Source organism: Paramisgurnus dabryanus, chromosome 11, assembly GCF_030506205.2.
Source record: "Paramisgurnus dabryanus chromosome 11, PD_genome_1.1, whole genome shotgun sequence".
Classification (NCBI taxonomy): Eukaryota; Metazoa; Chordata; class Actinopteri; order Cypriniformes; family Cobitidae; genus Paramisgurnus; species Paramisgurnus dabryanus.
The window spans coordinates 3756922-3777579 of record NC_133347.1 but is presented as its reverse complement, the minus strand read 5'-3'; the positions used below and the strand labels follow the sequence as shown (position 1 = coordinate 3777579).

The window sequence follows — 20658 nt, the reverse complement described above, 5'->3', positions numbered from 1 at the left end:
CCCCCATATCACCCAAGATCTTTATGTCTTTCTTTAGTCGCAAATATATATATATATATATATATATATATATATATATATATATATATATATATATATATATTTTTTTTTTTTTTTTTTTTTGAGGAAAACATTTCAGGATTTTTCTCCATGTAGTGGACTTAAGTTTCAATTTAGCTTCAATCGGCTCTAAACAATCCCACCGAGGCATAAGCGTCATATCAAGCGATATTCATTTTTCACAAAAAAGTACTTTTAAACCACAACTTCTCGTCTTGCACTAGCCGTGTGATGCGCCAGCGTAACCTTATACGTATTACATAATCACATCGAAAGGTCACGTGTTACATATATGAAACGCACATTTGCGGACCATTTGAAAAAATAAACTGATACAAAGACATTAATTTGTATTATTCCACATACAACAACATCAGAGTCATGATAACGTATAGCTTTATACCTTTAAAACCTTTTGATTGTTTTGCTAATGAAAAATAAAATGTATTGTCAGCCTTCAAAAGTTTCTTCTTGAACATTTCTTTAACCCATTGGAGTGTTTAAATATTAAAGTGGAGCATTGCACACTTCTTAAAATCAAAAACATATATAGTCAACTCCAGAACCATATATATTATACTGACAGATGTGCTCTGCATATAGCACTACTTGCACAACTAATACTGTAGGAATGTTAATTTGAGAATTGAGTAATGTTTAATGGGATAAACTCAAACCAGGAACCATGACAGCGCAGGCACTGTGGCAGTATTGTCAGTTTCATTAGGAGGATACTGTTGTTTTGTCTTGTTGAGTGATTGATGACGAAACAGACGGGTCTGATCCCAGCAGGGTTTCCCGAACTCTCTCTCCTTCACCGGGACTCTGTTTGTGTGAATGTTCTGTGAAGAATTCCAGGAAGGGCAGGAGATGTTCTGATCTCAGGCTAAACTTCCCTTCATTGAAATCCTCTTGCATATTAAACTGTAGTATTGTGATGAACATCCCAGATGATGGGGGACTTTTGTACAGCAGCGCCATATTAAAATTCATTTTGACCATTAGAGCCCAAGTAATCTGTAATCCTGGTTTATTTCACATCTGATTATGTGACCAAGATAAGTCAGCTGTGATTAAATAGCTGGATAAGATCAAACCATGTGTTTGATTAATAGCACAAAATCCTCCCCATAAATCTGACAGAATAGACATTCATGCTTTGTGAAGTGTTATTTGAAAAAAATACTTTAATAAAGACTCATTCAAACTCAAAGCAGGCCTACTGGATCTCAAATGTGTTAACCTGGCTAACAATTTTTGGTTCCCAAAACGTTCCCCTAATGTTAGTTTTTGGTTTCCAGAACGTTGTTTTCCAAGGTATGTTTTTGGTTAGCCAGGAAAGTTTTCTTTGCGACAATAAAATGTCATTTTTAGGTTAGTTTAACGTTCTCATAACGTTACCTTAACTTCCCAAAAAAAAAAAAAAAAAAAATTAGAGAACGTCCTGTATAAAGTATTTTTAGGTTATTTTAAAAATAACCACCCTGCAACGTTATGAGAACGTTATTTTATGGTTCCAAAAAATAAAACCTAAAAAGAACATTCCTAGTACGTTATTATTTGTTTCCCAAAAATTAACCAAAAGATAATCAAAAACTAACATTCCAAAAGAAACCCAACCATTAGAGAGTGTTATGTGTAAGTTATTTTTAGGTTATTTAAAAAATAACCACTCTGCAACGTTATGAGAACGTTATTTTATGGTTCCAAAAAATAAAACCTAAAAAGAACGTTCCTAGTACGTTATTATTTGGTTACCAAAAATTAACCAAAAACTAAGGTTTCGAAAAATAACCAAAAAAAACCCCCAACCATTAGAGAGTGTTCTGGATAAGCTATTTTTAGGTTATTTTAAAAATAACCACTCTGCAAAATTAAGGGAACGCTATTTTATGGTTGCAAAAAAATTAAACCTAAAAAGAACGTTCCTAGTACGTTATTATTTGGTTCCCAAAAATTAACCAAAAGATAATCAAAAACTAACGTTCCAAAAGAAACCCAACCATTAGAGAGTGTTATGTGTAAGTTATTTTTAGGTTATTTAAAAAATAACCACTCTGCAACGTTATGGGAACGTTATTTTATGGTTGCAAAAAAAAAACTTAAAAGAATGTTCCTAGAACGTTATTATTTGGTTCCCAAAAAAAATAACCAAAATATATCCAAAACTTTAAGTTAGGGGAATGTTCTGTGTTTGCTGAGAAGGTAGTTGGTCGTCACTATCCAGTTAAACCACAGTTAAAGGAACATTTTAACAGCAGATGTGTGGAATTTTGGCCTGTTTTCTCAATCAGGTAACAAGGTCAGTTTAACAAATGGTGCATGATGTAAATGCATATTGTGAAATCACCATTTCTAAAAAAAAAAATAATGCAGTAAATTAAAAAACATGAGTCTATTTGTGTTTGTTTATTGCAATTTTTTGTATTGTACTATGAGGCCAGGACACTACAGGATCAGACTGTTGTTTCATGTAGATGAAATCTTTTACATGTGAATAGACATTCTCTATTTGATGCCAATTGTTTTGCAAATGAAGGCACAGTCTCAATTTTCACCACCTAGATTAGCTTTCTATTAGGACATAGTTAAAAACCACACGAGAGTCATGAGTGATTCAAAACACATGCAGTGAAACGACGACAGACTGTCATGTAAGTTAACCTACAAATTTGCAAAATCAAAGCAGATGTGCTTTATTTAAAATTAAAATATGAATATTACATTTAATCAAAATCTAAAAAAAAACATTAAACTCTCAAACAGAATGTATGCTCAATACAATTAATCACTAACAAGAATTAAAGCTGCATTTGCCAGTTTAAATCCTCTCCTTTACGAAATTTACGTATTATACTATGCTAAAGGATTTCCTTATGAATATTAATGTGCGCGTTCCGACGTCGCCAGCTAAACTTGCAGGCTCGTCCTGTGACGCAACCTAATTAAGCATTCATGACCCGCCCCCAACAAGCCTTCGCCATAGTATGACGCTCGCTTTCCTCACAAGCGGTCTACTCCCGTTTGTAAATTTGGTCCGGTCCGCTAGACTGCGCTGAAAAGTCACTAAAGTTGGATGGCACCGTAAAAATCTCAACATTTTTGTGATTTATCTTCGACAGTGACGCGATTTCGTCATTGCTAAATGATTTTATGCTGCGTTGCAACCGAACTTGAGTGATTGTTGTTACCGGCTTTACCTGAGGTGATAAGGATAAATTTACCGCTGATGCATGAAATACAACGCAACCAGGACTGACTTCCCTTTAAACTCATACAGAACATGACATCAATAGCAAACAGGTAATACATTTATAATTTATTCTAATATAAACTTTTTTATTTGACAATGTTTATGCTAGGAATATTCACATTTAACGTACTGCACGCAGTGTTAAAAAGACCACATGAATATAAGTTAGTTTAGTACCATGGTATTACTATCTGTTACACAGTGCTTTTTCTTTAATAGTGAAGGTGCAAATTAAAATCTTAGTTTATAATTATTTAACCTAAATTGTGAGGTTTGCAGATCTTTCAGATGAATTGTGTTGACGTCATGTTAAAGTTCTGCCATAACAGCTTGTGTTGAGCTTTGCTTTCATTACCTGAGGTATAATTTTGTTGCGTGGGTATTTTTTTACAGTCTTTGGGTTAAACACAGACTATATAACAGGAGTGTTATTATACTGGATGATTGCTGTGAACCAGTAACAGGACATCACACTGTTTGTTATGCATTTAAAGTAATTAAATCTTCCCATAATCACATTATAGAGCATACAGAGAGGTGATCGGTACAACAGTAGGTACAGTTTAATGACAGCCCTCTGTTTGCATGGATGTGAGGTCCGGATACATCTGCTCAGGATCTTTCTTCATTAGGATGCCAAACTTCCGAATATCCAGCTCTTCGGGGAAAGGGATGTGATGACAGGTTTATTATTGAATTCAGGTGGTCTAAGCTGATGTATTGTGGCTGTTGGACACACAAACCAGTACTAACAAGACCACGTGGGACTTGAACTTGCACACTGACCATTTTGAGTAGTACTGTACCAGGCAAGCATTTGCACATTATGTTAAAGGTGATTATTTTCACACTGAAATAGCTCGGTTTGGTTAGCCTACTTGATAATAAATCTTTAAAAAAGGAGAAGAATAGTTGGTCTATTAAATATTAAAATGCATAACAGTCACAGTAATTTAAAATACACATGCACAAAAAACCTTGAATGCCTTATGTTTTTATAATCATTCACATGCAGTATATGCAGAATCAATCCTTGTTGCCATTGCTTTGTGTAATTTCCCATTTGCTTCCTCATTTCCTTTAAGCAAATGTTGTTCTGCTGATCTGATGATGTATTTATTAGCACCACTGTTGATAGTGGCTATCAAGAAAATCGATTATTTTTCATACTTGAAATTTATCAACTTGAGATCAACTTGATTTATTTATAGTGTTTGCTAAGGCAAGCATCACTATTACTATTATTTCTCACGCTTCGATGGATGTTAAAAGAACATTTAAAGACACAATATGTAAGGTGTTTGCATTGATCCAAACAGTACTAGCACAGTGTTTATATATTTTATTCAGATGTGTACGTACCTTATCACAAATGCTTTCAACAACGCTTGAATCTGAAGAATTCGCAATTTAAAGAAGTGTTAGGATTTCCTGTCAATGGGATCATATGCGCATTATCCTTGTTTTTTTTTTTTTTGCTTTTACTGGGGTAGAAATCATAGATTTTTTTTCAAGTTTATGCAGCTCTGCGCAGACTGATCGGCATATGACATCATAGTATCACGAGAGCAATCGAAAAGCACTATTATCAAGTAGTAAGATGTCATATGCCAATCATGCCACATGCATAAGTAGACGCTATTGTTTTATTCGTTTTAATGCAAAACACAATTTCACCACTAGATGGGGAATATCCTGCTTACTGTCCCTTTAACCCAAAAAATAAAGTTAACTTACACAGCATAATTTGCACACAGAGATACATCAAATCTCACTTGGATGAGCAAGCAACTATCGAACAACCACATAGAAACATCTTAGAAACCACACGATTGTACCCTACTTAAATTAACAACACAGCAAGTTAATATTATGGATAATGACTTTGACCCTCATGTTCAGCTAAACATGCCATGAACACATGTTGTGTGTGTCTGAAACAGCCGTGAAAGCCGCACCTCGTTCAGGGTTTATGAGTTAATATCATGGATGCCAGGAAAACAGTATGGGACCCGGCTCCATTCTTCCCATAATCAGCTGCTCAGTTACCAGCAAATGTGACAGACATAAATGACATTGCATAAGTCGAACAACCACATGTCTACTACTGACTGATCTGACTGGTTTAATGATATATTACCGTGCTGATGTTATGCTCCAGCCCACACTGGCTGTTTAGTCCAGCTGTTGAACTTTTGTGCTGGTGTTTGCTTTTTTGTCTGTTTGAGGGTGAAGTTGTGATAGTTTGGCTTCCCTTATGTTAGATTAAAAATGTTTTTGACACAGACATTACTGCATTTTGGAAGACGCTTTAATCCGCAGCAATTTATAGTGCAAGATTTATACATTCTGTTTTCTTATGTAAGGATGTTTGTTTTAAACCCAAGTCTTTGAGCTACAAAAACTATTAAAGTCTGAAGTATAGTCGTGTTTTTACGCGTACGCAAGAGTCAGCCTACAGTGTACATGATGCAGATTTAGTCATCAGAATATTACTCTCATCGTCAGATTTTTGTAACTGTGCGTACTTTGTACGCATAGGCCGCGCATGCACGTATTGAAGTATGTATGCCAGGAGAACAATTGCAATTAGTTGCAATGCGCATGCACAAAACGTCTGTGAACGCGTATGACTCAAATAAACTATGCTTTGCACGGCTGCGCGTAGCAGTTTTAAGTGGCATGGCATCTTGCGCACAAAAGCCATTGACACGTGCTACTAAATTTAGTGCAAAAATGAAAAATACATAAAACTTCAAAAACGTATCTCTTAATTAATGTCATTTAAATAAATGAATATTCAAATATTTATTTCTTATGAGCTCAAATATTCGAATATTATATTACTTAAAATGCCAATCTCTAGTCTGACCATACGCATGTGTTCATGTACATGTAAAAAACAAATTATACCACGGGGCAGTTGAATGCTTCAACCAAAATAATGGAGACAATGTAAACAAAATTTTAAATGTGATAGGAGACATCCAGAATATAAATCATTCACTTCACACTTAATGCATTGTATAGTTTTACTGTAATGTACATGTATTTTGGGAGTCAGAAGTGAATGTTGTTTTGAAATGGAATGAGATCATCTTTACACACATACAAACACAAGCATAGAAAATCCTTCCCACTGGCTTTGAATATTTAAATCAGGTTCCCATTTGCATGCGTGTGATTCCAGCTGCTGTGAGCTCGCTCTGTCTCTTTGAGCTTTAATCCGCTCTTAATTATCTCATGTTTTCAAGGCTTCCCTTCTGGATGCACCTCGGCTTCTCACTTTGCCTTTTTGAAGTGTCACAAAGCCTTTCAAATGAACTAAAGCTTTAAAATAAAGGTTTTATCCAAGACCGGCATCGCTACTGCTTTTGCTCATGCTTTGGGTTCGTACAAGTTTAAACAAACTTAACTTACACTTTTTTCTTTATCTGCACATCTTGAGAGTGCATTTTCTTTGCTAATCAATATGTCTTCACCTAAATGCCATCCAATAAAAGAAGCAAAGAAATATATAGTCTTAGGCCCTGTTTAAAAGTCATATTCCGCATTCAGTCGCGTCTGCATTCAGAATGAGAGCTTACACAGCCTACGTAGGCTACTCTGCTGCTGCTCTGTGCCCCCGCCCTCCGAATTTGTCATACGTCACTAAGAAAAGTGCGTACACTACGCTAATACTCTCTCCTGAATACAGAGGAGTCTAAGATGGCGGCGCTACCGGAAGGTACTTATTTACGTTAATAAAGTTTTAAATATAAATATTTCTACAACAACAACGCGCGGATTACCCTCAGAAGACCTTTGTTTATCATCCTGGAGCCATTTGGATTTAATTTTTTTTCACTTTTTTTTGGACTTGAAGGTTGTGGACCCCGTAACATTACATTTAATCAACTGAAAGATCTAAAACATTTTCTAAAATATCCGAAAATGTGTTTGTCTAAAAAACGATGGACATATGCAACTCGGACAGCTTGGGGGTGAGTAAATCATGGGTTTAATATCATTTTTGGCCGAACTATCCTTTTAATGTCATAAAACTTTATTAACACCTGTGTCATTACAACAGACACACTCACCTTAACGTTTTCTATAAATAAACATAAACATTGCAAATAACATCAAAAGTAACAATTATTTGACGTACACATATCCTTAACATCAATCTTGTGTGAATGATACGCTGTAAACCAGGTGAATTTAGATCATGATTTTGAATTAATGATGCCCTCTGCCGGTTGGGAATACCAAGATGGCTGCTCGAACTCTGGGCTGGCTTCACTTCTTGCTGTTACGTTAAGCGTTCTATACCCAATCCAATCATTTATATATCAGTGTCTTATACTTGTATTTAGCGTCGTCCACTGGTCATCCAATCATAACATATCTTAATATCAGGTATAAACAAGGCCTTACACTGAAAAGGGGCTCAGGCATATTTAAACAGCAGAATATCAAAGAGCCATTGAGGTAGTCTTTTTTTATTTTATAGCTGGTAAAAAAACACCTATAAACCAGGTCACAACTACCCAAAACGCCCTTGCAACCATCCAGAAGCCCTTAGCAACTTGATAGCAACATGCTAAACACCTCTCTGAACATTTTAACAACAGCATTGAGATGCCCAGGCAACCACCAGCAACACACTACTAGCATCATGCTTGCTTTTTATGATCCTGTAATGTTTTAATCTCTGTGGTTGTGTTTTTAAAGCCTTTCCCGTTGAGGCTGCTTGTTGCTGTGGTGTTTAAACCTTCCTCGGTTTTACCCGCACTGATTCATTGCTCAGATGTTCGGTAGGAACTTCAAAGGCTTGAAAGAAAGGCATAAATTTTCTTCAGGCATCAGAGACTCGTAATATATTTTGCCACACACATGATGTTCTGGTTTTGAGGGCTTTTATATTCTGAACCAAAGCTGAATTCAGACTATTGACGATTCGTGTCGATTTCTGGATCCTGTGGTCGTTGTGAACTACAGCAGTTGAGCCAGTTGACAAGATTGTGTCTTTCATGCATTTATAACTCGACTGTTTACTTAATAAGATGCTTTGGATCAGTATTGATTCAGAGCTTTTGTTAGATAGCTCCAGTGTTATGAATATCTGTAACCTGCAGCCCTGTGGTTCTTTGATGTGGATGTCCGTAGCTTATGGACAAAAGAGAGATTTTTGGCCACATGTGGTTTCCAGATGTACAGGTAGTCAGTCTGTCCCCCATGGGACTCGGTTTCCTACCCATCACCTGACTTTAAAGTGTTTCATGTGCGTCGAGGTCTTTGACTGTGAGATAAAAGAGATGTGTATCGTCTATAGCATAACAAAAGCTCTGTGATTAGGGTTATGGTGAAATGGGTCTGTCTCATGTAGTAGGGACATAATTGTCACGATGCATTTGGTGATTTTTTACATGCGTTTGTTTTTTTTAAAAGTTGTGCCGGATTAAAATCTGGAGAAGGCTTGTTGCGATAGTCGGTGAAACGGTGATTACCGGTGCTTCAGCCTCTCACCGGTTAGATCACTTGCCCACCCCGACACCGTCTTTCACCGTCGTTTTGATATTTTCTTGTAATTAAATCATTTAGTTTCGTTAGAGAGAGCAAACACTTACAACTGTATGTGTCTGCTGTCTGAATCTAATGGAGCTGAAAACGCGTCATCACAGAGCAGCGGCTGCGGGTGTCAGATTTCATTAATTCCTCAGACTGCAGCAAGCAGACGATGGCAGAAGCCGCGTGCTTACTCGTTTTTGTTATAAGATATATATATGATGTTTAATGTAGGCGAGATCGTTTTGTTGTTGTGTTTTTTATTAAGAATAATAATAAACCCATCATTCAAGCAGCGCTTTATGGAGGAATAGCCGGTTGCTCTGCTTGGGACTGGCGGGTTTCTGTCAGAAGTACCTGCGCACATTGACTCAAGCACTTAAACCAGCAGTTGCACTCGCATTTACACGCAAAATCATACGCGATTTAACGCAGCGTACGCAAGCGCTGGATTTAAACAACAGTTGCATCTAATTCAAAAGTGAAAGTAAAATGCGCACTTCTGTCCATTTATAAGCCCCTCCCACCCGGTGAAACCGGTAACACCGGGTTTGTCACGCGCTGATTAACCGGTGGGAAAATTCTGTCACCGCAACAACCCTAATCTGGAGAAATGAAGAAGAAATGCTGTTGTGGTGTCAATCATCAATCAGAGTTTAAGGAATGATTCACCCAAAAATGAAAAAAAAAATTGCTACCTTGCATACTTTCTGTTGCTAACATTTTTCCAAACTTCTTTTGTGCTTTACAAGTTATAAAGATTTGTATCAACATTAGGATGAGAATTTAAAAACATAATTTACATTTTTGGATGAACTCAGATGGATTTCTGATCCAACGTTACATATACCTATCTCTTTGCCTCTAAAGACATTTACTAACTGTATGCATTAGTGTATTAGATCGATGAATGTGCATTTTGGAGCTTTAAAAATGGGGCACTATCAATGCTATTATAAAGCAGCCATGATATTATGGAGTTAACCATACGTTTGTTGGACGTTGAGTGGACGTTTGTTAATTTGCTGGTGTGAAGAAATGCATTGCTCCATGTTTCAAATTGTGCATGATGCATTATAACCCAACATGACCTTTAAATATAGCTGGTCATCATTGTGTCGGCACACTAAGAAGTTTGGCTAATGCACGCAAAATGTAGCAACGGTTTTCATCCTAACACCTGTTCGTGTGGAGCAAACATACCTAATTTACCTTCTGCATTTCATTTAATGTTATAAATAAACACTGAGAATGACTGAATTATCTGTAAAGCACCATGTTTTATATTAAAGGATTACTCCACTTGCATAAAAATATCCAGATAATTTACTCACCCCCATGTCATTATATGGAGCCCCTAAGGGCACATGGAGCAAAAATTAAATAAAGTTTAGTTTCACGTGCTCATGTGAAAGTTTCATGTGCTAACGTGAAACTTTAATGTGCTCACGCGAAACCTTCATGTGCAGAATTTTTTTTTACGTTTAGTTTTGCATGCTCACGTGAAGCTATCGCGTGCTCACCTGAAACTATCACGTAAAGTTTCACGTGCGAGCGCGATAGTTTCACGCGAGCACGCGAAACTAAACTTAAAAAAAAAATTCTGCACATGAAGGTTTTGTGTGAGCACATGAAAGTTTCACGTGAGCACATGAAAGTTTCACGTGAGCACATGAAAGTTTCACGTGAGCACATGAAAGTTTCACGTGAGCACATGAAAGTTTCACGTGAGCACATGAAAGTTTCACGTGAGCACATGAAAGTTTCACGTGAGCACATAAAACTAAACTTTAGATTTTTTTACTCCAATGTCACCTTAGGGGCTCGGTACATTTAAGATGTTTCTGTATTTCTTTCTTCAGTCGAAAAGAAATTCAGTTTTTTGAGGAAAAAACCCAGCTCATCAGGAGCAGACACCTCAAAGACACCTCGACACTCGGTCAGGTGGAACCGTGGATTGAACCACCAACCTTCCGGTTTGTAGACAACCTACATGAGCCACTGCCACCCCTAAACATTTCACGATTTTTCTCCATATAGTGGACTTTAGTGGACCTCAACAGTTTACAGTTTCAATGCAGCTTTAAAGGACTCTACACGATCCCAATCGAGGTATAATGGTCTTATCTAGCCAATTGATTGCCATTTTCGGCAAACAAAAGAACTTTAAAACAACAACTTCTCATCTTGCCATATGATGTGCCAGTGAGACCTTACGCATTACGTAATCACATGGAAAGGTCAGGCATTACTTGCGGACCATTTTAAACAATAAACTGACACAAAGACATTAATGGCGCTTTTCCATTGCATAGTACCCCACGGTTTGGTTTAGTTTGGGTCGTGGCAGCTTACTTTTGGGAGCTTTTCCATTGGGTGCAGTACGTAGTACTCAATACTTTTTTTCATACCACCTTGGTCGTGGTTCCAAGCGATCGGAGCTGAAACCAAACGTGACGCGAAAACACCGTAGATCACTGATTGGTCTGAGAGAATCGTCACTACCAGTGTCATCGCTATAATGTAAAGATAAGCTTTTCCTTACTGCTAGATTGCGCTGTCTCAAGCAAACATGTTGTATTCTGTGCTCTTCTATAAGTTCACAAACTTCCTTGTAGCGATGAAAAACATCCACTGGTTGAGAACACCATACCAGTTTTTTTTCTCAGACTTGCAGTTTGTAGCGGCACATTCGCAACGCACGTGCACATTATATGTGTATATGCAACTTACATGAGGTTCAGCGGAGCGCATTGAACGATGACGCCACCGGTGTTTGTAAAGAAACACATGATACAGAGGTAGTGATAAACACGATGTGCAAACATCTTGGTGGTGGTCAATTTTGATTTTGTGGTGGACTGAGAAATAAATGAATGCATGAGGATGTTTAGCATTCAAACAACGCTCTTACTTGTTTGATACAGCAGCAGGCAGCGCAAATATAACGACATGCCTATAATCTCTCCCACTGTGAAGTGTTACTAAACTCGATGGAAAAGCTAACCAAGTCAAAGTGAGTTGAGCTGACCCGACCTGACCCAAACCGTGGGGTACTATGCAATGGAAAAGCCCCATTATTAGTATCACTCCACATACAACAACGTTGGAAAGGTCCTCTTTCTACAAACTTGTAAACACTGGAGTTGTAGTTTCGCATACGACCTTTCATTGTGATTACGTTATACGCAAGGTCACGCTGGTGCATCACTAGGCTAGTGCAAGACGATAAGTTGTGATAAAAAAAGTTTTTTGCCGAAAATTACAATGGTTTCATTATATAAGCCTCGATTGGGATTGTTTAAAGACCTTTGGAGCTGCATTGAAACTGTAAACTGTTGAGGTCCACTAAAGAAAAATCCTGAAATGTTTTCCTCAAACTTAATTTCTTTTCGACTGAACAAAGACTGACATAATGAGTGAGGAAATTATCTGATTTTTTTTATATGAAAGTGGAGTAATCCTTTAATAATCGTCATTGTGTGTGTACATATCTAATAAGTGTCTTACAAAGAGCAGATTCAAATACATATTCATGAATGTCGCAAAAATGTTTCTTACATCTAACAGAATGTTTTACTGAGGTATTTTAGTGCCTAGTCACACAAGTGATGTGTCAACCCATTAGCACTGTTTACACTTTACCCAATGTGAATTTATCAGTAACTGAATTCAAGTCTCGAGTTCTCAACTCCAGTCCTCGCAATCCCTCTCCCAGAATGTTTTAGATGTCTCTCTATATAAAACACCTGATTCAACTCATCAGCTTGTTAGTGTGTTAGGGAAACAGGTTTGTTCAAGTTCAGCAGCACTGCGCAGACCGATCGGCGAGTGACATCACTGTTGCGCAAAACCGATTTGAGAGTAGAGGAGTATATGCTTTTAAATCGCTCTCGCTGTACTGCGATGTTGAAGTTTTTTATTTAGAGAGACAACGAAAACGTTCTGGGAGGGGGGGTCACATGGACCAAGTTTGAGAAACATTGCTCTACAGTATGTCAATGCACAATACCAATAGTAAAAAAACAAGAGGTTAAATGTCTTGAACTTGTGTGAATGAGTTATGGATGAGTAGACCTGTAGCATCATCTGGTCTTAAAAGTGTAAATCAAATGTGATGTTTGTTTAGTTTCTGTTGGTGAAATGGGGGAAGCTGGTTCATGTGTTGGGTCCATCTGTTGTCCGTAGCCGTCTTGACTCCTCTCAGCTGGAGCTGTTGTTGCTGCCAGTCAGAGGAAATGTGCCCTCCACCCAGCCTGCCGAGAAGAGAAGGGGGTGGAGAAAGGGCAGATTTTTGGGTTTCTGCTGCGGGGCGTTGAGGAACTTTGGAGGATGTCAATTAGGTGGAGTGGTGCAGAACAAAGGACATCAAGTTGGAAACTAGCGCTTCAACGAGGCCTCGTTCAAATTTGACTTCTGTAAAGTTTCATGATGAAATTATGGTTGCCACATTAACATAGCTCTACACTTTTATTAAAGAAAGATTTGAGAATAGTAAATTCCTTTAGGTCTCATGATTAACCTCTTGAGCAATAAAATCCTGGTTACTGGTTGGTGTACATGACAGCAGCATTTGTGTTTAAAGGACCATCGACAGCTGTAGTCGTATGGTGTGTGATGTAACCGTTAAAGTAAACAAACTTTAGCCAGTGTTTGTTTCTTTTAGTGTAATTATGCTGTGACGCATAGAAACATGATGTTAAGCCAATGTAACAAACAATTTACAAGGTCCTTAGCTCTTTCACCGCCAGCGTTTTTAAAAAAAGTTGCCAGCCAGCGCCAGCGTTTTTCATGATTTTCACCAAAGTTTAATGCCTTCCAGAAAATGTTCTTCTTTAAATAAATAAACATACAATATACCAAATGAAAGAACAGACCCTCTGCTTTCAAACAAAAAAAAAACGTTTCATCCTACCTTTAGTGGTTCTTTTGCAATCAGCTTTTGAATATGGGTAGGTTTTTGCAAAAACACCATATTTTGAGCAAAAAGCAGAAATAATTCCATTTTTGTGACGGACTTTTCATAGAGATCCCATTCAGAGCGATCTTTAAAACAGACACGGACATGCAGCAGCTTGCCATAGGGCAATACTTCCGGGTTTAAAAAGTTGCGGAAGGGCGCCACCTGGTGGATAATAGTGGTATTGCGGAAAGACGGAAAATCTCGTCATTGGCGGGGAAGCGTTTTCTCTTAATTGACGAGATATCTCGTCAATGGCGGGGAAAGAGTTAAAGTTTAACTGAAGTAAAGTATATTGAATATGCATAAAGGTCCCATATGACCTTGCTAAAAAGCACATTATTTTGTGTATTTGGTTAAATGCAAAGGTGTAAAGTTAAAAAACACAGTATTTTCCACATACCATACGGTATTGTTGCTCCTCTATGCCCCGCCTTTCTGAAGCACTACAATTTAATTCTGAGAAAGCATGTGTGGTCCGATTGGCCAGCTATCCAGTGCGTTGTGATTGGCCTCAAGCGCATAAATGGAAATGTGATGCTCCCAAAGCAATAGCGAAAGGCAGGGTTGCCAGTTCCACGTGTCAAAACCAGCCCAATAGCCATTCAAAACTAGTCAAAAAGCATCCCAATGACTGAATACCAACAACTAGTGAACAAAATTCTTCCATCTCTAACCCGCAAAAAATAGCTCTTCTATGATCCGCCTTTCTGAAACGCACCGATTTGTACAAAGCTCATCATTCTGAAAAGTATGGTGTGCTCCGATTGGCCAGCTATCCAGTGCGTTGTGATTGGCCGAATACCTCAAGCACGTAAATGGAAATGTGACGCTCCCTACCATATTTTTAAGACGAAATAATATCGTCTTTACTATCTTATCAATATGAGCCCAAATCTGCATTATGATAATGGGCATCGAGTCCACGCCCACTCGCTGCGGAAATGAACTTTTGCCCGCGTTCCTTGTAGTCCAAAAAAAGAGATTTAAGTTGGAGATGATAACTCATGTCATTGGAGACTTATCATAGATCATTAACATGTACTAACACACACTTGCACACCAAAAGAAATGTAAAATCATGAAAAGGAAAATAGGGGCTATTTAAAGGAACACGCCGACTTTTTGGGACTTAAGCTTATTCACCGTATCCCCCAGTCCATACCTTTTTCATCTCTGTGCGTGCTGTAACTCTGACGCACCCAACGCTAGCTTAGCGTAGCACAAAGACTGGAAGTAAATGGCTCCAGCTAGCATACTACAACATTAAGGAAGTGCTCTCTTTTTGATTACTTATGGAGAATATCTGTGTTTGTATGTATTTGCAGAGTACGTTAATTATTAACAATGTTTACATGTGAAAAATTAATATGCTGCTTGCGCCTGGCATGAGTCTGGTCAGAGCCCATGAAAAAAATCTTTAAAATGTTCCCTACAGTCTGTCTTCGGTGTTTTTACACCCATTTTATAATTTGCTACTGAAAAGGTACCATAGAAATGTAAAAGTACAAATGTCATGCTTGTCATAAGGAGAAATGGTTACAGTAATGCTTGCTTTACCATTAGTCGGATTTATTATCCAAGTCTTAAATATCAACCATTCCCAAAGGTTCATTTTGCACTTTACTACTCTATCTATAACTTCATTGTCATGTGAGATATCCTGCACTAATAAATGTAGTTAAGTAGTCATCTTAGTGACTCATATACTGTAGCATACTCCCAAAACTTCACGTGAACCAGACCGAACCTGAAGTCTGTGTAAGACTCATGGTTTAGTTCAGTCCGGCAGCTGTGTCCACACGTCCTCATTAGAGCGGGATTAATTACCGGAGGTATGGATCCTGCATTTGTCAGAGTCCGCCGGGATCAGAGAGGTCACCGAGAGTCCAAGAAGTGAAAAAATCTGCTGACCTCATGTCCTCAGCGCTTTTTGCAAGCAGGAGAAATTCGGTAGAAATTGTTTTCCCTTGAGAAGAGAGCAAGCAGGAGGGGAAAAATCTGCTACTCTGTTTCAGTCTGAAATCGTTGATTTAACGTAAAATATCAAGACTGAGATCAGTTAAAAGAATCTTGCTTAGGGAAGAAAACAGATGCAGAATGAAGCCAAAAAGAAAGATGGATGTGTCATTTTGTCTTTTACAAGAACATTGAAGGGGTCAAATGGGATAAATAGGATTTCCTTATATAAGCAAAAGCATTTGATGTATTATGCAGACAAAGTTTCTTCCTCTGTCCTCCCAGACACTTATTTACTAAAAGTATTTTCCATTGACAGCTGTTCATAAATATTATTATTATTATTTATGAGTTTTTCAAAACAGACTTGAAATAAACTGCACTTCTAGTTGTGGAGACTTATTGTTGCTTGAGATTAAACTATATGATTTCTTCTCATGTTTTTAATCTAAACATTCATTCAGTCTATATTCTAATATATTCTAATGTAATATAATATATAATCTATATTCATTGAGTTGAATCGAGAACCATGTATTAAAATCAAGCCTAGAATCGGAATCGAAAACCGGACCGAGAAACGAAATCGAATCGATTTGATAGCTTGTGAATTGAAATCGAATTGATCTGGAACATCTGAATCGATTGTGAGAATCAAACACGATTGTTACCTCCTTCTTATGTAAACCTAATGCATGCAAAAGACAGCTGGAAAACAGGCCGATCTCAACATAACACCAACTGTGATGTCCAGATGTACGCCCCAACATTAAATTACATTAAATTAATTACAATGTTGTTACAATGCTAAAAACATAGTTGTGACTGCTGAGCTAGCGCTATATGCTATTTAATGCTATATGCTAATGTTTAGCCTGAAGTTCTACTATAGACGTTACAGTTACGTTTTGCAGGTCCATACTGAAAAAACACAAACTTACCTATCAGAAACATCCATTAATAATCTCCAAACAATTAATTATTCCTCAAAATCTGTATCTTTGTCTGATGCAGGCTAAAACATAAGATCTGTTTACACACACACAGAGCTACTGAAGCAGCTGCTTTGAGAAACAGCCAATCAGAGCAGAGCTCAACATTATTATTCATGACCCTTTCAAATAAGTTATAGACCATTTTATTCTAAAGGCAAATCCTAGGGTTGTAAATGGACATGTAAAACCGTCTCTGGATCATTTTTGCTCTTAAAGTCGCCATGAAACGGAAGTAGCGATTGCCTTATTTTCCCCGTGGTGACGTATATCCGAATGAACCGGCTTTTGAGATGAAATAAGGCAGGGCTGGATTTGAATTTGTCCATCGAGATCTGATTGGATCGTTTGAAGTTGGGTCGTGTTGCTAATTGCTAATCGCTGCGATCCTCTCCCGGACCCCGCCCACCTGCCATACTTTTGACCGGAAGTGAAGAGAGATCGTTTTGAGGAGGGGAGGAGATTTACATTTTTGATTAAAGATTATGAGCACACACGAATTTTTAAAATATAATGAAGCTCACAGATAAGTCATTTGTTAATAATCCCACAATATTAAAAATATATATATAGTTTTTCATTTCAATTTCATTGCGACTTTAATAAAGTCACATGTAGATATTAGAGAACAATTTAACAGATTATTTCAATGCATTCTGTGGCACCTTTAAAGAGAAAATTAGAGAGCTGGGGAAAGGAATGAGTGTATAATATCTGAAAGATGGACAGATATTACTCTGCGTGAACAGCACTGATGATACAGGCTCCAACATGAGAGAGAGGAATGCTGGCAAACCTCCGGAGAATCTCAGGCCATTTGTCCTGACATTTGGTAAAACACACACACACTACACACAATGCACAGCTTGTCAAGTGCATATTTATAGTTTTACATTAAAGCTGGTTGGCAGAATTACATGCTTGCCTGTAGACTTTGTGAATAAGGGTCCAAATATTGTCACTGGGGCGGTAAACTTTTAAAAAGTTCACTTTTGAAACTGCATTTTAGTGTCTCAAAGGTACATGTCGGTACCAAATGTATACATAACTGTACTTAAATGGTACATATATAAAGCGAATGCCCCCATTTTTGTACCTCTTTTACTGTTCAAAACTCATCACCATGATGCTAGGATGTGTGCATGGTTGCCTATACGGTTCCTGAAGTGATCTGAGGGGTTAGCTGCTTGCAATTGGGTTGCTAAGGTGTTGTTGTTACTCCTTTCTCTTAAAGGAACAGTTCACCCCCCCAAAAAAAATATTTACTCACCCTCAAGTTGTTCCAAACTTGTAAACATTTCTTTGTTCTGCTGAACACAAACAAAGATATTTAAAAAAGGGTTTGCAACCGAGTAGAACTGGGGCACCATTGACTAATAAATTGGAAAAAATAATACTGTGAAAGTCAATGGTGCCCCAGATAAAAAAAATTTTTTTGTTTAGCAGAATAAAGAAATTCATACAGATTTAGAAAAAAATGAGGGCGTGTAAATTATGGCAGATTTTTCATTTTTGAGTGAACTCTTTCCCCACCATTGATGAGTTATCTCGTCAATTAAGAGAAAACATTTGCATAAAAAACATGTTTCTGAAGAATTTTCATGTTAAACTGCAATACCGCTATTATACACTAGACTTTTGAAAAAACTGAAGCCAAAACGTTATTTACTCATTTAAACTCTGTTTTAATAATCATTCTGAATCTGATCTCTAACAAAATTCCTTCACAAAAATGCAATTATTTCAGCTTTTTGCTAAAAAAAATATTTTTTAAGACAATTACCCATATTTAAGAGTTTATAAGCAGAGAAAAAAATATAAATGGATGAAACGTTCCCCCCTGTTTTGTTTGTTTGTTTGTTTATTGTTTGTTTAAAAGCAGAGGGTCTGTTCATTCATTTGATATATTTGTATGTTTATATATTTTTAGAATCATTTTTTTTTAATTCTCAAAAAGTGCTGGCAGGCAACTTTTCAAAAAAATGGCTGGCAGCGAATGAGTAAAATGTTTTTGTAGTAATGTGACGATATATTGCAGAGACCGCATTATATCCGCCCATAATTTGATATTTTTATCTGTATCGGCTGATAAATCTTTTCAATCGGCCAGTAAATTTCTCTATTACTTAAATTTGATGTTTGTAATAAAAAAACACTCTTGTCACTCAATGACCATTTTCACTTTTTTAACATGACATTATGTTGTGTCACACACAACACCACACTAGTTCAACACACTTATTTACAGTACCATAAGATGTCAGATCCACATGAATTACATCTTGTAAATATGTTTTAAGTACTTTAAAAGGGTATATTTATAAATGTTATGCATAACTAATGTTTTTTTTTTTGTTTCACCAATTTCTGTTCTTCTCTTATTTACTGTGATAACATTTGTGTTATATCCGCCTCATATCGGCCATACAGTTTTCTTAATATCGGCATCGGCCATAAAAAAAACCCATATTGGTCGACCTCTAGTCTTTTTTCAATTTGGAACAATACTGTTTGATTTAGAAACATTATTTGTGTGTTAACTGTTGTGCATTGTATTGACAACATTATTCTTGGATTTAAATATATTTCTGAAAAAAAAAAACATTGAAAAAAGGTCCTTATAGTAACAACTGCACATTTTTTTAATGCAGCAAGCTCACCTTTTATTTGATTTGTTTATAATCTATTTAGGATTTATTATTTCTTACTTCAACAAAGTGCTATGAGCAACAGTCATATTGAAACAGCAAGAGAAACATAAGCCGTATGTATGTGAGATCAGCACAACATGATGCTGTTATAAAAAATAAACTAAACGCCAACTTAGACCGGATAAACATTGAAAAGGTATAATGAAAATATTTGCAGTTTTGTGATCTGCAACGAATGCTGAAGTTTGCAATATCTGTAATGCTGGATGAAGGGTCTTATCACGCTCAACAGTGTGACTCCATTAGGTGAAACCCAACACTAAACAAACCGAGTCAGACAGAAACCCTGTGTTTGCTCGAGCAACACACATCGATTTGTGTTAGGTTCATTGGCTGATTCGCTTTCATCTGTCTCTCCTTTGACCTTTTAGTGTATGTTTGCACGTGGGTACGATTAGGTCATAGTAAAATACAATGCCTGTATTGTTTTATTATTTACTCATGCTTATGTCTTACCAGACCTGCATGACTTACTCTTTAGGACAGAAGACAAAAGGTGAATTTTCAAAGGATATCCTGACCACTCTTCCATATAATGAAAGTAAATCAGGATCTTCCTTTGACTGTACAGTAACAAAACTTTGTACGGTTATAAAATATTATATGACTTATTGAATTTCTGGATGACAAGTCATATTTCCAAGTTTGCTTAAAGCTGCAATTTATAAAATTTTTCAGTTCAAAGTAAACAAAAATATTTATCATCTGTGGCGGAGTTTAATCAGATATATTATTTGCTTAGATTGCATTTTTTAAGATTTATGACTGACATCAGATTGACAAAGCACGTACAAAAAACAACTCTGCACATAACTGCAATTTTATGTTTCAAACAGAGATGGCGCTAGAGAGTTACGGTTTGCACCTTTTAAGAAAATACAAATGAAAAGTCATAAGAGGTGTACTCTGTCATAACTTTGAATGTTTGCATAGTGTGTATTTTCGTTGAAGTCCTTTCGTGAAATTTTAACTATTTATCTTGGTTCATAATAACAGCCTGCTACATTTTTCTGCTTTGGGCAGACCAGATATCCACCCATCTTCTGCTGAGATAATAACCAGTTCTTGGTGACCACTTTCTAATGTTTGAGCCTGAAACTCGCCGTTGTGAAGTACAAAACTGGCACTGGGTGTTAATCTGGATCTGTCGAGGCATCTGGTGGTTTTGGTGTT

At 37.0% G+C, this 20658-nt stretch overlaps 1 protein-coding gene across 3 annotated transcripts in view; it reads left to right on the top strand.

The window, feature by feature from the left end:
- The window catches only part of ccdc120a (coiled-coil domain containing 120a), a 55037-nt gene that overhangs the window by 20319 nt on the left and 14060 nt on the right, over positions 1-20658 (top strand). Inside the window, exon 1 of one of the 3 annotated variants that reach the window (XM_065270218.2) lies at positions 3086-3363. The exons of the other annotated variants lie outside the window; for them this stretch is intronic. The gene's annotated coding sequence lies outside the window, so the exon portion shown is untranslated. Of the gene's footprint in view, positions 1-3085; positions 3364-20658 lie in introns of those variants that run through there. 3 annotated transcript variants of the gene reach the window in all.